Source organism: Engystomops pustulosus, chromosome 4 (assembly GCF_040894005.1).
Source record: "Engystomops pustulosus chromosome 4, aEngPut4.maternal, whole genome shotgun sequence".
NCBI classification, from domain to species: Eukaryota; Metazoa; Chordata; class Amphibia; order Anura; family Leptodactylidae; genus Engystomops; species Engystomops pustulosus.
Window position 1 is genome coordinate 168,104,848 of NC_092414.1, and position 17,833 is coordinate 168,122,680.

A 17,833-nucleotide genomic window follows, 5' to 3' on the forward strand; every position below is an offset into this window, starting at 1 on the left:
AAAGAACATGCAGTGTATAAAAAGCCCACAAACTGCCCAAAAGCACATCTTAACCCCTCAGGTCTTCATCCAGGTGGTGACAAGAGTGTGGTCTAGCTTAGCATTTAAACACAAAGATGGCAATCCAGGTACTGGAGATGGCACCTTGATGGAAAACATCTCAGTTTAGTGGAAAACACATAAGCCTGAAATACTCCCGGTTACATCCAGGACTATACTGACATTTCCAATAAACTCAAGACTGTAGGCCCACTACCTAATGTTACAATTCTGGAAACCCTGGATATGGAGTCTTCTGTACACAAACATTCCCCACAAAGATGGAATAGCGGTGTGCTGGGTACACTTGGAGAAAATTAAATTACCAACAGAACTTATACAATTTTCGCTCACCCACAACTGTTTTGCATTTGGAGATGACCTGGACCTACATCACTTGGTTTACATCACTTGTGACATGCACCACAAAACCCATGGTCTACCTATGTTACATTGACGATATTGTGATCATCTGGGCTGCACATGAGGATGCCCGTCTTCAATTCCATGAGAGTTTCACCCCACCATAAATCTGAAATTAAGCTATTCAGATAATGAAATACCTTTTCTAGACATCACCATACACATTAAAGTCAGCTGCTTAACCACATCAATATACCACAAACCAATGACTTGAGAAATGATAGTTTCCACCTCAAACACAAAAAGCAATTTATGATATACAGTCAGCCTATATGTTACAACCATATCTGTTCAGACAAGACGGACCTGGAAAAACACTTCCTAGAGCTAAAGTCTAAATTTCAACAGTTAGGCTACAGACCACAAGTTATTCAGAATTTAATATGTAAAGCAGCAGCCATCAAGAGACATAGACACCTTACTCTCATGTAAGGAGACCCAACATGAGGCCCAAGAGCCCCTAGTTTTCACTTACAGCCCACAGTCAGAGATTCTACAATATATTGTATTCACCATAAAGATATAAGAAATATCCCCTCCCCCTCTCCTTTCCTTCTGGCAAACACCACATCTAAAAGAGCAAGTTGTCCGGTGTGCCGCAAAGCCACCACCATAAAATGGGACCTCACTCTGCCCGCAAAACAGGTACAAAACATGTTGGAACATTCACACAATTGACAACGTACTCTAGGTTTTCTAATGTGTGAACAGTGTCCCATCACAGGCATCTATGTGAAAGATGGCCACACATTTCTCCAGAAAGGATCATAGTTTTAATTAAAATTGTAAAAAAAAAACCAGAAGGAAAGGAAAGAATGAAAGTATAAATGAATGCATAGATTTAACACCTTGCAAAGTGGTCTTAATATTGATGCCAACTTCATGACCCCCTATCTCTGACCTGGAGGCCACAAGTAGATAAGAGCCAGAGCCTCACAATATTGTAGTCTGTTTATTATTATACAGTTGTAAATAAGATGTCTATGTATATATCATTTTTGTGTTATACAGTTTTTTTAAGATCCCTTGATGATAAATCCGGGCTGTATATGAAATGCTGTGTATATTCATGCGTTTCATGCGTAAGGTCAGTAAAAAAAAAAATCAAGTGTGAAAAAGCCCAATGAAAAGAATGAGTCAGTAAGACGTCAGTGAAGGATCACTGAAGCCAGGAAGAGAAAACCAATCTGTATGTGTCCATAAGCCAAAATGGTTCCAGTGAGAAATCACTGATGTGTAAAAAACGCCAACGTGAAACTACCCTAAAATGGACAGATCACTTGTTTTGTTTTCCCATGCTAAACTTCCAACAGACATAACTTGTTTATTTTTTTCTGACAGGGGAATATGAGGGTTTGTTTTTTGTGGTAAGAGGTATATTTTCCCATGGGTTACATTTTAGGGTAAAAATAACATAATGCTAAAAATAAATTAACTCTTTCTTGTAGATGAGCAGAAAAAACATTCCACTACTTATATTTGAATTCAAATGTTTACACAGTTCACTGTAAAATATAAAAAAAAAAATATTCTGTAGGTTAGTACGATTAAGGAAATACCAAAAATGTACAGTTTTTCTTATATTTTACTTCTTTAGCAAAAAAAACACTTTTTTGAAGAAAACTCCTCTGATTATGTGTTGCCATATTTTAAAACTATTACTTTTATATTCTTCAGTGAAAATATCAATATCAGGGATTGTTTATTGCGGGAAAAGATAACAGTTAGGCTAGTTATTTTGAGTTACACCAAAATTTATGATCACTGTTTAGTACAATTTTTGGTAGGTAGGAAGCGCTAAAATTGCAATTTTGAAATTGTGCTATAGTTTTTAATTTGCATACCTTTAACAGATCAAGTATAATAATGTAATATCTGCTGAGCTAAGGTCGCTACGGACACTACAATACCCATTTTCTTTTAATTTATATAATTTGTATTTTAATATGAGCTTTAGTGAGAAGTGCCACCAGAGCCCTTTCTGAGCTTCATCTTCACATTAGCTATCACCAAGCTAAGGCTATATTCGTATATACATCCCCTATTGGCTCACAGAGTGATATGGTGCAGCACACCTCGCCTTTCCTCCTGTTACGGCCCTGGGCGCTATCCATCGCTTTGGAGAGGGGAGGAGTCACCACTCCTCCTCTCCATCGCGAAGAACGTATGTACATAAGTTCATGTGAATGTAGTCTTACCCTGATCATTTTTTATCCACCCACCACTCCAACTTCACAACCTCCTCCCAAGAGACAGAGCGAGCTTCTGTGCAGATATGAGATTTTAGTTGTATTGGCAGAAGAAGGCAGTGCAGCTGGATGGTGGGCAGGTAAGAAGTGCTCTGGGTGGTATGTGAAGCTGAAAGTTGAATTTTGAATTAAGGAACCCATAAGCAAATAATATAAACATAGAAATGATCAGTAATAACTGTGCCCAGGTGCCACCATAAATGACTTTCCTTTTCCTTTAATTTTTCTCCTTTTTTCCTTTAATTTTTTTCCTTTAATCTTTATACATTGCAAGGGTCTATATGTCTCCTCAGGCATCACTGCACAGGAACAACTTCTAGTTCCAAAAATAGCATCCTTTCCAAAGGATATAGACGAGTATCAAATGTCAGATCGTCTACACAATATATACAGTATACAATATGGTGTTTTCTTCAGGTAGGTCTAAGCAGCCTCCAGCTACAAAGGATTATATTCCCTGATACTTCCTATAAAAATAATTAAAGAAAGCGCAAACAGCTAAGAACTATTGAAGTGATGTATTTATATGTAAGCCTTCATGTCATAGATGGTAAGCTAGGATGAAGCATGAATTATACATCAGTGAGTGCACAAAATACTCCTTTTATTATGGTAATTTCACATGTATCAAGTGCCGTATTTGAATCTTTTTAACTTCCTAGTCAGAGTTTTAATATTTTACTTTCTAGAGGACTATTATGTCTTTGCTGCTGACTTCTGATGGATGTCGGGATGAGTTTAGCTATGCATGAAGATATAGAGCTCAGCAGGAGGCACTATGAATGTGGCTTAACTATTGTATTGTGTAGCTGTGCGCTTGACTGTACTGGAGGGAAAATCATTTATCCCACAAGATCCTCTTCAGACCATTGTTTAGATGTGAAAGTAACTGCATATACTCATTAGAAGAACACGCTGAAAAGAAAACAATTCTTTATCTGAATACTTCACTTTTATCTACTAAAGAAATATATGATTATTATTTTTAACATTACTCTATAAGCATCTTTACAATGTGACTGGGATCTATCTATCTATCTATCTATCTATCTATCTATCTATCTATCTATCTATCATCTATCTATCTCATATCTATCTATCTATATCATATCTATCTATCATGTCTGTCTAGAGATTTATCATTACTTTTCTTTTAAATGTCAGTGCAGTAATATTTTTGCACATTTTTTTGCAACTTTTCCACCTTTGCATGTGGCACCATTCTGCGTCACACACCAGGAAAAGATAGAACATGCTCTGTCTTTTCCCTGGTGTGCGGCTGTGCGCCGCTGTTTCCTATGGAGGGAGGAGGGGCCACCTCCTCCTCCTCTCCTGCACACAGCTGTATAATAGATTCTTAAAAGAATGAAAAAACAAGACCAATATATATATATATATATATATATATATATATATATATATATATATATGAGCATAGAAACACCTATAAAATTATTTAATATATCCAATGAATATGAATAAAGCAGACATATATAAAAATAGTCTTTTACAAAAACAAAAAAAAAGTAGAAAAATATCCTAATAAGATGAATAAAAGAACCTACTTACATACAGGGGTCACACTCCAGCAGGATCGCTGTGTATTATGTCCTGCTAAGGCGTGTGGGTTTTTGTACCAACAGAAAAAAAAAGAGGGGAAAAAAAAGCACTAATAATAAAATAAAAAGTGTGAGATGTTGAGAATAAAAATACCATATATACTCGAGTATAAGCCTAGTTTTTCAGCACAAAAAAATGTGCTGAAAAACCCTAACTCGGCTTATACTCGAGTCAAGGAAAAAAACAAAAAGTGAACTCACCTTCTGACGCTCCCCGGCAACCATCGTGACTCCGACATCGGGTCCTAGACCATCAGTCTTTGTGACATCAGCTGCATTGGCACACACTAGGATGTCAGCTTGCGGCTGACGTCATGGTGCTTGCGACGGACCGGGAGGGGCTGGCAGGCCATACACTTGAGGGGGCAGGAAGGCAGGCTATAAACTAGAGGGGGCGGCAGGAAGGAAGGCTATATACTAGAGGGAGCAGGCAGGCTATATACTTGAGCGGGCAGGCAGGCTATATACTCCAGGGGGCTGGCAGGCTATATTCTTGAGGGGGCTGGCAGGCTATATACTACAAGGGCTGGCTATATAGTACAGGGGACTGGCAGGCTATATACTCCAGGGGGCTGGCAGGCTATATACTGGGGGGGGCTGTGACCAATGTATTTCCCACCCTTGGCTTATACTCGAGTCAATAGGTTTTTCCAGTTTTTTGTGTCAAAATTAGGGTCTCGGCTTATACTCGGGTCGGCTTATACTCGAGTATATACGGTAATAGGTTAAGGAAGGGAGTAGCTTAATGATAAAGAGCTACATTCAATAGCTAAATGCAATGGAGAGAACAGATAGAAAATTGCTTTCTAAATAACTTATGTAAAAAATGGAAAATAAAGATACAAAGAAAAAAAATAACATGGCAAAATGCAAAGGTTATAGCCATAAAACTGCTTTCTGACTGAATAATGTGGATTTTATATGAAGGACAGATGCTAAAAATGGAAGCTAAAAATGGACAGTAAAACACTAGGAAACCAAGCCGATAGAGATAGACTAAACTCTCTACAGGGAATCATTAAGCCCATAGGGACAGATAGTGTTCAATTTATAAATTCAGTAGTCCTCTCCACGGATAAGTTGGTTGAGCCTATCTGGGTGGTCTCTTGGGATCTGCTCTAGTACAATGAGGGATCGAGCATTAAAATTACGATTATGATGAGAATGGAAATGTATAGATAGACTGCGAAGCTGGTACCTTGTCTTGGTTATAATCCATTGTGAATTAATTCTCTCTCTCAAAGTTTGAGATATTTTTCCGAAATATTGCAGTGTGCAGAGATACTTCAGTAAGTAGACCACATACTCCAATGCACAGTTAAAAAAGGTTTCAATCAGGCATGTTTCACCTTTGGTGGTCGATGAGACTTGTCGAGTGCGATGCTGCATGATGTTACATGTCAAGCAGCGGCTACTATTACATCTGAATGTTTCTTTCAATGTGGGAAAAAGAGTAGGTGGGGCTGAAATAGGTTTGTGAGCATTATTGCACATCTTTTATGCATCTTTTAGGATCTTCTTTGGACAAAAGAAGGTTTTAAGAAGGTTTGAGTTATCAAACTCATTTGAGAATCATTAATGGAAATGAGTCGGTCCAAGAACTTAATCTGGGTGGGAGAAAAATTTGTCAAAGTGATAACCCATGAATTCTTGTGGTCATATTCTGCAAATTTAAGGTCTGCTTGTTAACTCCTTTCCCAGATCATCAATGTACTTTTTAAATATTTTAATCTTCTGCATGTAGTTGGAATTGCCAATGATGTGCATTGTTTCTAACTCTCCCATAAAATGTAGCTGGGTGCCCATTGCTGTGTCTTTTTATTGCTGGAACATATCAGTAAGAAAGGTGAAAACATTATGTTACAGTGTAAAGTGAATACTATAAATTTAAAAAAATTGTGCCGGTAAAGAGGAATCCCTCAATGTATTAATGATTGCTTTGATGCCCGAATTGTGTGGTATATTTGTATAAAGGGCCATGACATCCATGGTGAGAAGGTTCATAGAAGTCCTCCAGTTCCAGAATAAGTTGAGAGCAATACTTTAAGAATGTTCAAAAGGAAAGAACATGGTTTTGTAGAAAAGTATCTACCGTACATATTTGGAAAGATTATATAAAATAGAAATAACTCCCAAAATAATGGGGCAACCAGAATGTTGGGCTGGATCCTTATGGATCACTCATGAGATAGAATAAAGCTATCTTTGAATTAGTTGGGATAATAAAATCCTTTTTCCATTTGTTAAGGATCCCTTATTTATGGACCTCCTCAACGAAAGCCTTCAAGCTTTCAATATGTTCTAAACTGGGGTCCATCTTGAGTTTCACGTAATAGCTTTCATTTGACAGTATTCGTTTGCTCTTTTCTACATAGTCCTTTTTGTTGAGTATGACTGTATGGTCACCCTTGCTTGTTGGTTTGTTCACCAGGTCTGGGTTCCTCATAAGGCCATTCAAAGCATATCATTACGACTGTGTGAGATTATCTCCCAAACTCAGATGAAATCATGGTGAAAAACGTTTCAATATGAGGCCCGCGGTTTGGACTGGATTAAATGAAGGAGATGCTTTTAAAGTGGTATGAACAAACAGGTTGCTTGGTATTTCCTCATTGGTTTTGCATTTTGCCTGAGCGACTGCAAAATGGCAACTTGTGTGAGTTTGCGGATAAAGCTATTCAAATCCATGTAAAGGTCAAAAGCTAAAACCCTTACTAGGGTGCTAACACCAATCGCGGGTGTTATCTCATTGATCGCTGCCGGCTAAGCTGCCAGTGGCTTCAAAAAGGTAGCGGCGCCACCGTCTTGCCGAAGATCGTCGCTCCCTGTGACTTCCAAAGACCTGAGGCTGTCTCGTTTTAATCTAATTGCACATTGTAATGTATGAGGATGAAAATCCCCATATACTGCCATACAGTAGTATGGCAGTATATGATAGGCTCGATCAGACAACCTAGGGTTAAAGTACCCTAAAGTGTATGAAAAATAGTAAAAATAAAAAAAGGTTAAAAAAAAAAAATAAACCGTAAAAATCATCAACACTTTAGGTATCGCGACATCCAAAAATACCCGGAGAACATGGCACACACCAATTCTGAATTCTTCAAATGGTTTTTATTTCAGTGATTACAGATTTCTCATGTCAGATCCTACTTGACAAAGGTCGTGATGACCGAAACGTCGTACTAAATATTTAAGATCTGTGAAAAATTACTCTTTAAAATTTCTTTATACTATGGTGAAGGCTTTGCTATGTGATAGAATCACTGAAATAAAAATCATTTGAAGAATTCAGAATTGGTGTGTGCCATGTTCTCCGTATAAGATTGAACGTGGATTGAGAATCCTACATTGAGCACCACCCTCCTCAAGTGTGCGGTCACTATTGTTCTACGTATCCAAAAATACCCGATCTATCAAAATATAATAATGGTTTTCCACCACATTTAACCCTGTAAAGGAAAATAGTGCCCAAAATACAAAATGGCACTTTTTTTCCATTTTGAAAAATATGGAAAATTCTATAAAAATTGATCAAAAGATCATACAGTCCTTAAAATGATAGCATTGAAAACGGCATCAAAAGTCGAAAAAATGACACCACCGACAGCTCTGTACACCAACGTATGAAAAATTCTTAGTGCCAGAAGATGGCAAAATTTAAAAAAATCAAAGTCCAAGCCCACAAGAAAACGGCACGAATGCTTTTTTTTTTTTACCATTTTCACTGCATTTGGAATTTTTTCCCCCTTCCAATGGAAAATGAAATACCATCACAATGAAGTGCAGTTTGTTACACAGAAAACAAGCCATCACACAGCTCTTTACGTGTAAGAGCTTCTCTTTTCTGCGCACAGAGTAACGCGCCCAGCGCTGGCAGCGTTATGACGTCATTACGCTGCCAGTGCTAGGATGCTTACCGTCCTGTGCGCTGCTTCAGGCATCATTGTGACAGAGCAAGTAGTGTCAGCGCATGTCACTTCCTGCTCTGTCACAGAACTAAGCTGTATCAGAGCTGAATCCGCCTGGAATCATTAAATCATAGCCAATGCATAACAGGGGAGACAGACATTCCCCCGAAAAGTGGGAATGCAAAAACGCTAAAACAATAAAGGGTCTTTTCGTTAAGGGGTTAAAGTGGCTTTTGGCCCTTGATAAACCTTGGTGGTGTCTTGTGCTAAGGGGGTTGTTTACAACAGTCAAAAAGTAGCAACATCAAAAGTCGCAGAGTGGGAACAGGAGTCAATTTGTGCCAAAACTTGCACCTAAAAAGAAAATCTGATTATGCAAATAATGAATTTGGTACCAAATGTCGTGTCTAAGTCAAAGTGACTTTGCATTGTCCTATTTTCCTATTCATTTAGTGCAAAAGAGAATCCCAAAACAGCTGTGACAGAGCAATTTGACAAATGATACAACGCCACCAGTCTTTCTCAACCATGCATTTTTTGGGCATTTTTGCATTCCAAAATAGGGTATTTATCACTGCTTGTACGCCTGAAAACAGGCGTGTGTATTATACTGACAATAATAAAACCTTCTCCTTTAAAGCTTTCACATCACTTCATTGTTCCCTGCCCGTCAGTGTCCATTCATCCTAATGCGATATGTTATAATTACGAGGTGATGACATGGTGTCTATAGTGATGTAACATCCTGTGACATTCTATTACAATATTGCTTTTTCTGCACTTATTCAAGCTTCGCTTTACTTTATGATTTACTGCAAAGCTCCACCTCAATGAAATGTTGACACCGCTGGGGTTTTGCTTGCATATCCTGAATAATTGCATCTATATCCTTGAGTACAGGAGATGGCTCAGAATTCCTGGTCAACAAGTCTAATGATGCTCAGTTTGCAGAAAACAATTGTGGCGCAATAAACAAAAATTGTATGCTGGGAAAATACTAATAAAATCAGACAACCATTGGGCTCGGAGCTGATTAAATTATAGTTGGTTTTGTATTGATTCTGTTTGTTCTTGGTCTGCTGACCTCAATGCGAGTACATTGTTTGGCCAGTTTTAGCAATGCTTATTTTTTGCTGACTTCTTATAATGGAAGTCTTTGTAATTCTATAAAGCCTCACCACAAACATGCAATTTCCTTCCCCATTTTCACCTATGACTGACAATAAGCAGCATAAATATTGCATTCTCCTTTTCCTGAGCTGCATAAAGAAATTGATTTCAAATAAAATCCCGAGCTAATCTACTGAGGCTTCTTTACAAGATGATCTCTGGTGATGATGTAACATTTTACATATCCCTTACAAGCTGCAGAGACCATGGTGATATGGAAGAACCAATGTAATAGTACTAAAAACTGAAAATCGAAAAGGTTTACATAGGACTGCAGGAACAAATATGGGAATATATTATACTCTTTCTCCTTAGTAAAATTATGTAGAAGGTCTGGGAAATGTAACATTATAAATGTAACTCTAATAATTGTGCATTGCTGAATCCTACTTCCAACCTTATCTGAACAAAGGCTTGACAGCAAGTATTTTTTCAAGGCTTACTTGCAGAATAAGGAGGGCTGCAAGGATTGTTGTTCAGTACAACGTTAGTAGGCATTCACCCCCTAGACCAGGGGTATCAATCTCATTTTCACGGAGGGGCCACATTATTATGTGACATTATCACATTATCTTCAGAGCCTGCCTGTACTGCAGCGATCACGGCTTTGTGGGAGTGAGAAAAGGTGAGTATCGGACCCTGCCTCTATGGTTTGCTCCCAATTAGTTCAGCATAGAGACAGGGAAACAAGTGCTAAATAACACAAGGCCATGGGCCGGATATGGAATAGACTTGATAGATATACCTCAAGTAAAGCCTTCATACATGTATGAAGCTGACCAAATCTGCTGATTTAGGAAGACCAAGTGGTATGTTTGGATGCATCTGGACTCCCTCTCCCCACAAAAAAAGATAAAACATGTAACTTTGTGCTGTGCCATAACATCTAGATACAGAAACATCTTAAAAAAACATGTCAAGTGCTGATGCAACGTGTGCCTGCTTTTGATGTCCTCCCACCTTGCACGACTTGCTGAATTCACTGAGTCGTGCAGGATGTAGCTATATGCAACCACGTCCTCCACTCTTGCTTATTCCACGGTCTGCCAAGGCCCACTCCATGCCCCTCCCTGTCCACTCCTCAAGGAGGTGGAGTGCAGGGGAAGGATGAAGTATGCCAGTACAGACCATGATAAATCCCCCTGATGTTTGATATCCAAATGATTTGTCTGAATCGATAATTCAACTGTGCTACTCCTGTAACATTCCCTCTTCATCCGATGGTATGTTTCTAGCACTATATAGACCATAGGCAGAGATAAAAAGGATGATTAAAACTTTCTTCTTTACTGAGCATGGATAAAACAGAAATGCAACAATTGATGCATTTCGACTTATTCAGTCTTGGTCATAATCTAATTCCCTCTTTGTCATCCCTCTGTTACAAAGACCTTGGAGTGTGGTAGAAGGGGATGTATCCGGTAACCTTCAGTGCCAGCTCAGGGCCATCTGTGTTTTTAGAGGACTGACTCTTTGGGGGTCCATGAAACTGTATAAACTGATTTGTTTCTATTTATACATTTCAATATTGTCAATTATTATAAGACACACATTATTATTTCACACCCAGAACCTGTCCATATAAATTGCCTTGTTAAAAATAATCTTTGTAATAGATCAATCACATATACCATTACAGAAATAATCAGATTCACGGGTCCCTTATCTATAGTTAGATCACGAGTGAGCCTGGGAAATTGATTCTCAATGAACTTCTAATTGACTGTGCACTGATAAAAAGGTTTCAGTTACAGCAACTGAAACCCAAGTTATAGCTGAGAAGTCCCGAGGACCCCGGGGGACACTGATTTATGAGGCCTTTATCATTTCATTTTGTATTAAAGGATATTTTAGTGTCCCTTTGGAAATGATAGTGGAATGACAAGAGCAGCATGAACTCACCAGGCAGAAGGCTGTAAGAATATGGGATGAGGAAGGATCGCTTATCAATGATGATTTATCTATTTATATATAGAGCTCCGCATCTGTGCAATTACCAGCATTATTTATTAGTAATCTAATTCACAGAAGATGGCATGTTTTCTATAATAATACTGTGACCTTGTTCGCATCAAGTCTGACCTTAAATGAGTCACTTTCTATATGTAACATCACCATCTCTAAGCTTACTGAGAAAGATAACCAATCCAAAAAGTTATACAAAATCTACACGTGTATGAATGCTGGGGTTCCCAGTACGCCTGCTACATCTGCTGTGACAAAGGGAATTACACTGCCCTCTCTTATACTGTACAGATCATTATATCAAACTGTCTTCTGAACCAACAAAGTCCCACATAGGGGCCACAGAAACATATCATTGTGGTAACAAACCAATGGCCAATGAAGAGAAAATGATTTTTAAATAGATATGAAAATCAGGCACACCTTCTCTTAAATGAAGTCCTTCTGGCTTCATCCCTTGCCTATAAAAAGGATAGGTGACCTCCTGGGAATGAAATCCCACATAACCTCACCAGACATATCGATGCAAACACTACTGAACAAAAAAACCATTGGGGATGTTCTATGCCAGTGGTGGCAAACCTATGGCACGGGTGCCAGAGGTGGCACTCTGAGCCCTTTCTGTGGGCACTCAGGCCATCGCCCCATTACAGAGTTCACCAAACAGGACCAAATCTTCCTGCGGTCCCAGGCAACTTATGAGATGATGCTCTCAGCGCTATTTTAAAGCGACACTTTATTGACTGTTTGGAACGGCAGGAAAAGTGAGGTCATCTTTGGAGGTCATCCTGCTGGACCCACCAATCTTCCTCTACAGAGAGACCCTCTTTCTTTCAACTGTATTGGTGGCCTCAGAGGCTGATACGATTGAAAGATGTGGAAGAACACGTAGTAATAAGTTACTACTTAAAATACCACGTTTGCACTTTACCGTAAATAAGTGGATTTGGTAATAGTTTGGGCACTCGGTCTCTAAAAGGTTCGCCATCACTGTTCTATGCGATGTAGCTTTCCCCTCTCTCAACCAATTCTAACAAATCTTCCCTCAATCATCGCTAGACCCCCTCTCATACACTCATTTGAGAACATTTAAACAGTGCCTCACCACCACACCATAGCCTACTGGTTGTGACACTGTGTATACCAGCACAGTATTATCTATAGGCATCTGTGACTACATTTCCGTGCCCTAATCTCTAAGAATTAACCTTTCAGGGTACCAGAGCCAAACACTGTGAAACATGTCATGTCAGGATATGAACCACATTAAGCCCATTGGACCACCAACGGTACAGTAGTGGCACAATAGGGCATCTTATTGAGGTTCTGGTCAGGGGGCAGCATCCTAGGGTGGTTACTTAGAGGTTAGGACTACAGGGGTTAATAGCTACATGGTGTAATAGGTATAGATGGTGGTCCTATTATAGGTCCTAGACATCAGCAAGCACACCACAACTTGACTTACCCCAATCCACATGTACTATTGATAAGCCTATTTATTTTAACCCTAGGTGTGGATATAACACAGGGACCGTTTTCGGATCAAGTAGACCTCATTGGATCAACACCTAAGCACTGACCGCATCAAGAATGGGTAAGATCCCCAAATGTGGCCTGGTTTAAATACTTGCTAGCTGGTGTAATGTCTTTGTCCATCATCCTTTTGTGTGGTGTCTCCACAGAGACAAGATTGGTCTAAAGCTGGGACAGTCCAGCTGGTTGTCTTGTATTTATAAGTTTATAGGAAGTGAAAGTTATGTTTTATACACAAGCAAAGTCTGTTTCATACTTTTGTAACTCAATTAAAATCTAACTTAAAATAATTAATTTGTCAAGGGGACATTTTTCAGGACCTAACATGACTAGAAAAGACCTTTTCCGCCACCTCATATTCCACTATATTGATCTCCACACTCTACAGATTCCTACTCACTCAAGCCAGAGGAGAAAATGCTAAATGTTTCCTTTTCAGGTCCAAAAACTCTTCAGATTCTACATCACAGTCATGGCCTCTCTAGATGTATAGCATTAGAAGAAGCTACAAGTTAGTGAGCAGGTGGTAAAAAAAACTGTTATTCTCCAACACTACAGTGGCCTAATCCCAGACACCTGCTGGAGATGGCAACACTCAAAAAACACATTTATTCACATGTACCTAAAAATTATTTGGATTCTTCCGTTTCGTAACTCCTTCCCCCCAACCCTGTAACCCACTCCAGCACTCTGAAGAACCTATTCAGGGTCAGCTCCAGGCTTCAGTAAGTCCCTGCAAGACAGAGCCTCTGACAGCCCCTTTGAAGTGAACTCACAAGGCAGCATTAAAAATTCTAAAACTAAAACAGACTCCATATCCCTAAAATTTTCCTTAGCTTATTATCCCAAACAGCCCCATCATATAAAGCCCCCCTCACCCCCTACGGATTAATTAGATACAGCCCCCCTCACTTCTATGAATTCCTTATGTACAAACTTCCTAGCAGCTCTGGGCCTGAGTACTTGCCGGAGCTTTCCCAGTGCTGGCGCCGGTCCTGAACCTATTGCAGCCATGTACACTATAGGGGTCATTTATCTTTAGTCAGGACATTTGAGCATGTCTATTTTGCTTTTTCTAGCGTTTGGACTTACTCTCAGAGGGTGATATATCAGGCATGCGAATCTGTTGTTTATTTGGCTCCTTTTTTTAAAAAGTTACACAAAGGTTTCAAATTATTCTTCAAACCCCTTCTAAAGACCTGCTCAGGCCTGAAGTTTATTTATGCCCCAATTGTCCACATCTTGTTTTTAAAGAAATATCAGGCACAATTTCTTGCACTTCTAACTTTTCTAGGTGTGTGGAAAGTCACAAATTTTGGAGCAAATATGCAACTGCACCAAAAAAAGTCGCAAATAAGAGAATAAGAAGAGAAAATCCTCAGATTAATGACCCCCGCTATGTGACGAACATCTTATAATGTTGAGATCTTTTCGCTATGTTCACTTCCTCATGTCCTGAAATATAATACCAGGGTAGCACAGTTTGATATTCTATCCCCGTTCTGTGAACTCTAAATTGTTAAAGCAATGTTATTGTCTTTAAGGTGTTATCTTTTAAATCTCTTTTTATTGGTTTTTCAAGGTATATGAAAATCATCCTACAAGTGTCACAAGGGTGGACCTGATTTTACATTAGTGGCTATAGGTTGATAAACCAGAAGATAGAGTGTAAGCTCTTGTGACCATAGCCCTCACTCCTTTTGTTTCATATGACCATGTTATTACTCTGTAATGTCCTATTTTGTCTGTCTATGAACCCAATGATCTGTAAAGCGCTGCAGAATATGATTGCACTAAATAAAGAAAAATACCTTCTTCTTCATCATCTTTTTATTATTAATTATTATTTTCATTATTGGTCCAGTATATATTGCAATTGCAGGCTGATTTGCCTACCCATCAAATTATAATTATCTCTGCAATGCCTCATCACTTTTTGACCATAGTGATGTTTCTGCTCTTAATGGCCCCTTCATTACACTACTTTTGGCTTAGAATGCATTGCAGACCTGAAAGGCTGCCTTTAAAAAAACATTTCCCATTGTAATCAAAATTCCTACCCCTATCACCCTGCTGAATGACAAATGTGGCATAGTATAAGACATGTCTACTCATACTTTTCACATCTCATTAGTTGGCTTAATAATGTAAAAACATGTCCAAGGCAAAAAAAAGGGCTAAAGGGTCATGTTACTGCTTAATCTGAGTTTGCGCCATTTATTATTGATGTGCGCCACAATTTGGCAGCATGAACAAAGTCCACCAAAAAGAAAAATGTTGCACTCTTTTTGAAGTCCATGTCTACAAATCAGACTGTAAAAGAGTGATACAGATTGATATGTTTTCCCCAATATACTGTGCATACTGCATACATATTGATAGAAAGATACATTGGATGTAAATGGATAGATAGATAAATAGATAGATAGATAGATAGTAAGGAGATGGATAGATAGATAGATGTCACGGGTGGTGCCCGGCTCGCTCCCCTCCGCTGTGCTCCTTCTCCAGATTTAAAGGGCCAGCGTGCCATTAATTGGCGCTGCCCATATTGCCCAATTCTATGTAAGCCTGCCTCTTCCTGCAAGCCCTGCCGGGTCTTTATGCCTCACAGCCTGAGAGAAAGCTTTACTGCGATTTGCCTGAGTTCCTGTATGTCCTGCGTTCCTGTGTGTCCTGCGTTCCTGTGTGTCCTGCGTTTCTGTGTCTCCTGCGTTCCTGTGTCCCTCCGTGTTCCTGTGTTACCTCAGACCCTCAGTGTTCCCGTGTACCAGTGATCCTCTGTGCTGCTGTCCTGTGTGCTGTGTTCCCGTACCCCTCTGCTTGGACCTCCTATTGCTTACCTCGGATTGGACTCTGACGTTGCATCTCTGCCGTCTGCCCTGACCCTGTGCCTGGACCTTGACCACGAGATTGACTGCCGTTCTTGTACCTCAACCTTTGTGACCACTGCAGACAAGTCACGCCTGAGGAACGACCTGGTGGTACCACGCCGCAGCTTGTCTAACCCGCTTTGCGGCGGGGTCTGGTGAAAACCGGGTACCAGGTAGTGGCTTGGGTCATCATCTGCAGTGGTCCAGAAGATCCACAACCCGCAAGCCTGACAATAGATAGATAGATAGACAAGTACTCTAAGCAAATAAAGTACTTATTATTTAAATTTTTATGCATTGATGTGCAGCCCCTTTCATTTTATAGATAGAAAGATGCACACAAAAAAAAATGTAGGTATACACACATACATAAGTCTTTGACGCATCCTACACCTTGAGGTTCGCGAGACTCCAGAGGCACCAGCAGCTTCAAATATCTGTTTGCTGGTTTGTAAAGGCATTTTAGCAGCTGCTCGATTACAGTAATGCTGCAAATTCAAGAATTGACCATTTTCAGTTTTTTACAACCTATAAAATGCTTTGAAACTCTGCTGTGCAGAATAATTTGGCCCATTTAGATTTTTTTTTTAATTTTGAAGAATATACTTTTATCATTTGGAAATTTGTTCAATAAAATTTGATTTATACTCTAAATAAATCAAATTTCTGACTTTTATTATGCTGACCATCATTTGGTTGACAAAATCAGAGATAAATATAATTTGCATAATAATTTGGATTGTAGTGTGCATATATATTTGGACAATATTTGGCTATATTGATGCTGGAAGAAGAAACAACAGGACATGGGCCTATATGTCATTTCCGATATCGGATGACTTTCATACTCGGGAACCTATGAGATAGCCAGGTCCTCCCTATGGTTAGACACGTCTCCTGAGGAAGCAGCAAGTGAGAAGACAGACAAAAAATAAGGTATTCATCTCCATAATAATAAGGTATACATGATTGTGATAACAAGTAGTTAGTAGTAAGTAATAACGCAAAGCACTTTATTGGTTTTGGGCTTTCTTATCCCCTGATTACTTGGGACCACTTTTATTATGTGTAATTGGGTGATATATATATATATTTTTTTTAATTATGAAATAAAATGTAAATACCGTATATACTCGAGTATAAGCCGAGTTTTTTAGCACAACTTTTGTGCTAAAAATTCAACACTCGGCTTATACTCGAGTATACAAAATAATAAACTTCCAACTCACCATTCCGACGGCCCGGACAGCTCCTCTTCATCTTCGTGCCGCAGGTCCGCGGCAGCTCCGTGGCCGCGCCTCTTCTGTCTTCATGCCGGCTCAGGGCTGTGACAGCTCCGTGCGCACGTCCCGGGACGTGCGCACGGAGCTGTTGCAGCCCTGAGCCGGCATGAAGACAGAAGAGGCGCGGCCACGGAGCTGCCGCGGACCTGCGGCATGAAGATGAAGCTGAAGAGGAGCTGTCCGGGCCGTCGGAATGGTGAGTAGTAAGTTTATTATTATTTTTACCGGCAACAGGGGGCTGGCAGGCATTATAGATAAAGGGGCTGGCAGGCTGTATACACAAATGGGCTAGCAGGCTGTATACACAAAGGGGCTGGCAGGCTGTATACACAAAGGGGCTGGCAGGCTGTATACACAAAGGGGCTGGCAGGCTGTATACTGAAGGGGGCTGGCAGCTATATACTGGGAGGCTGTGACCAATGCATTTCCCACCCTCGGCTTATACTCGAGTCAATAGGTTTTTCCAGTTTTTGGTGGTAAAACTAGGTACCTCGGCTTATACTCGGGTCGGCTTATACTCGAGTATATACATAATTTTTTTTTTTTTTTTATTATTATTATAAAACTGTTAAAGTTCCTTATTTGTAGGATTTTGTAAGATTGTGTGGTGAGAATTTTCCTGAGATTTAAAAGAACAGGACAAAATTAAATTGGTCCTATAAATCTAGAACACAAAGAAAAATGATACACGGCAAATGCTTTCTACATATACTATACAATTATTGGCAAATGATTTATCTGGCCTCTCGATACATCTCCAGATGAGAT

At 39.5% G+C, this 17,833-nt stretch overlaps 1 long non-coding RNA gene across 1 annotated transcript in view; it reads left to right on the top strand.

The window, feature by feature from the left end:
* LOC140125698 (uncharacterized) overlaps positions 1-14,664 on the top strand; it is a 121,855-nt gene extending 107,191 nt beyond the window's left edge. Inside the window, exons 3-4 of the long non-coding RNA XR_011854699.1 lie at positions 12,888-12,970; positions 14,492-14,664. This is a non-coding gene — a long non-coding RNA (uncharacterized lncRNA). The remainder of the gene's footprint in view (positions 1-12,887; positions 12,971-14,491) is intronic.
* The last annotated feature ends 3,169 nt before the right edge of the window (positions 14,665-17,833 follow it).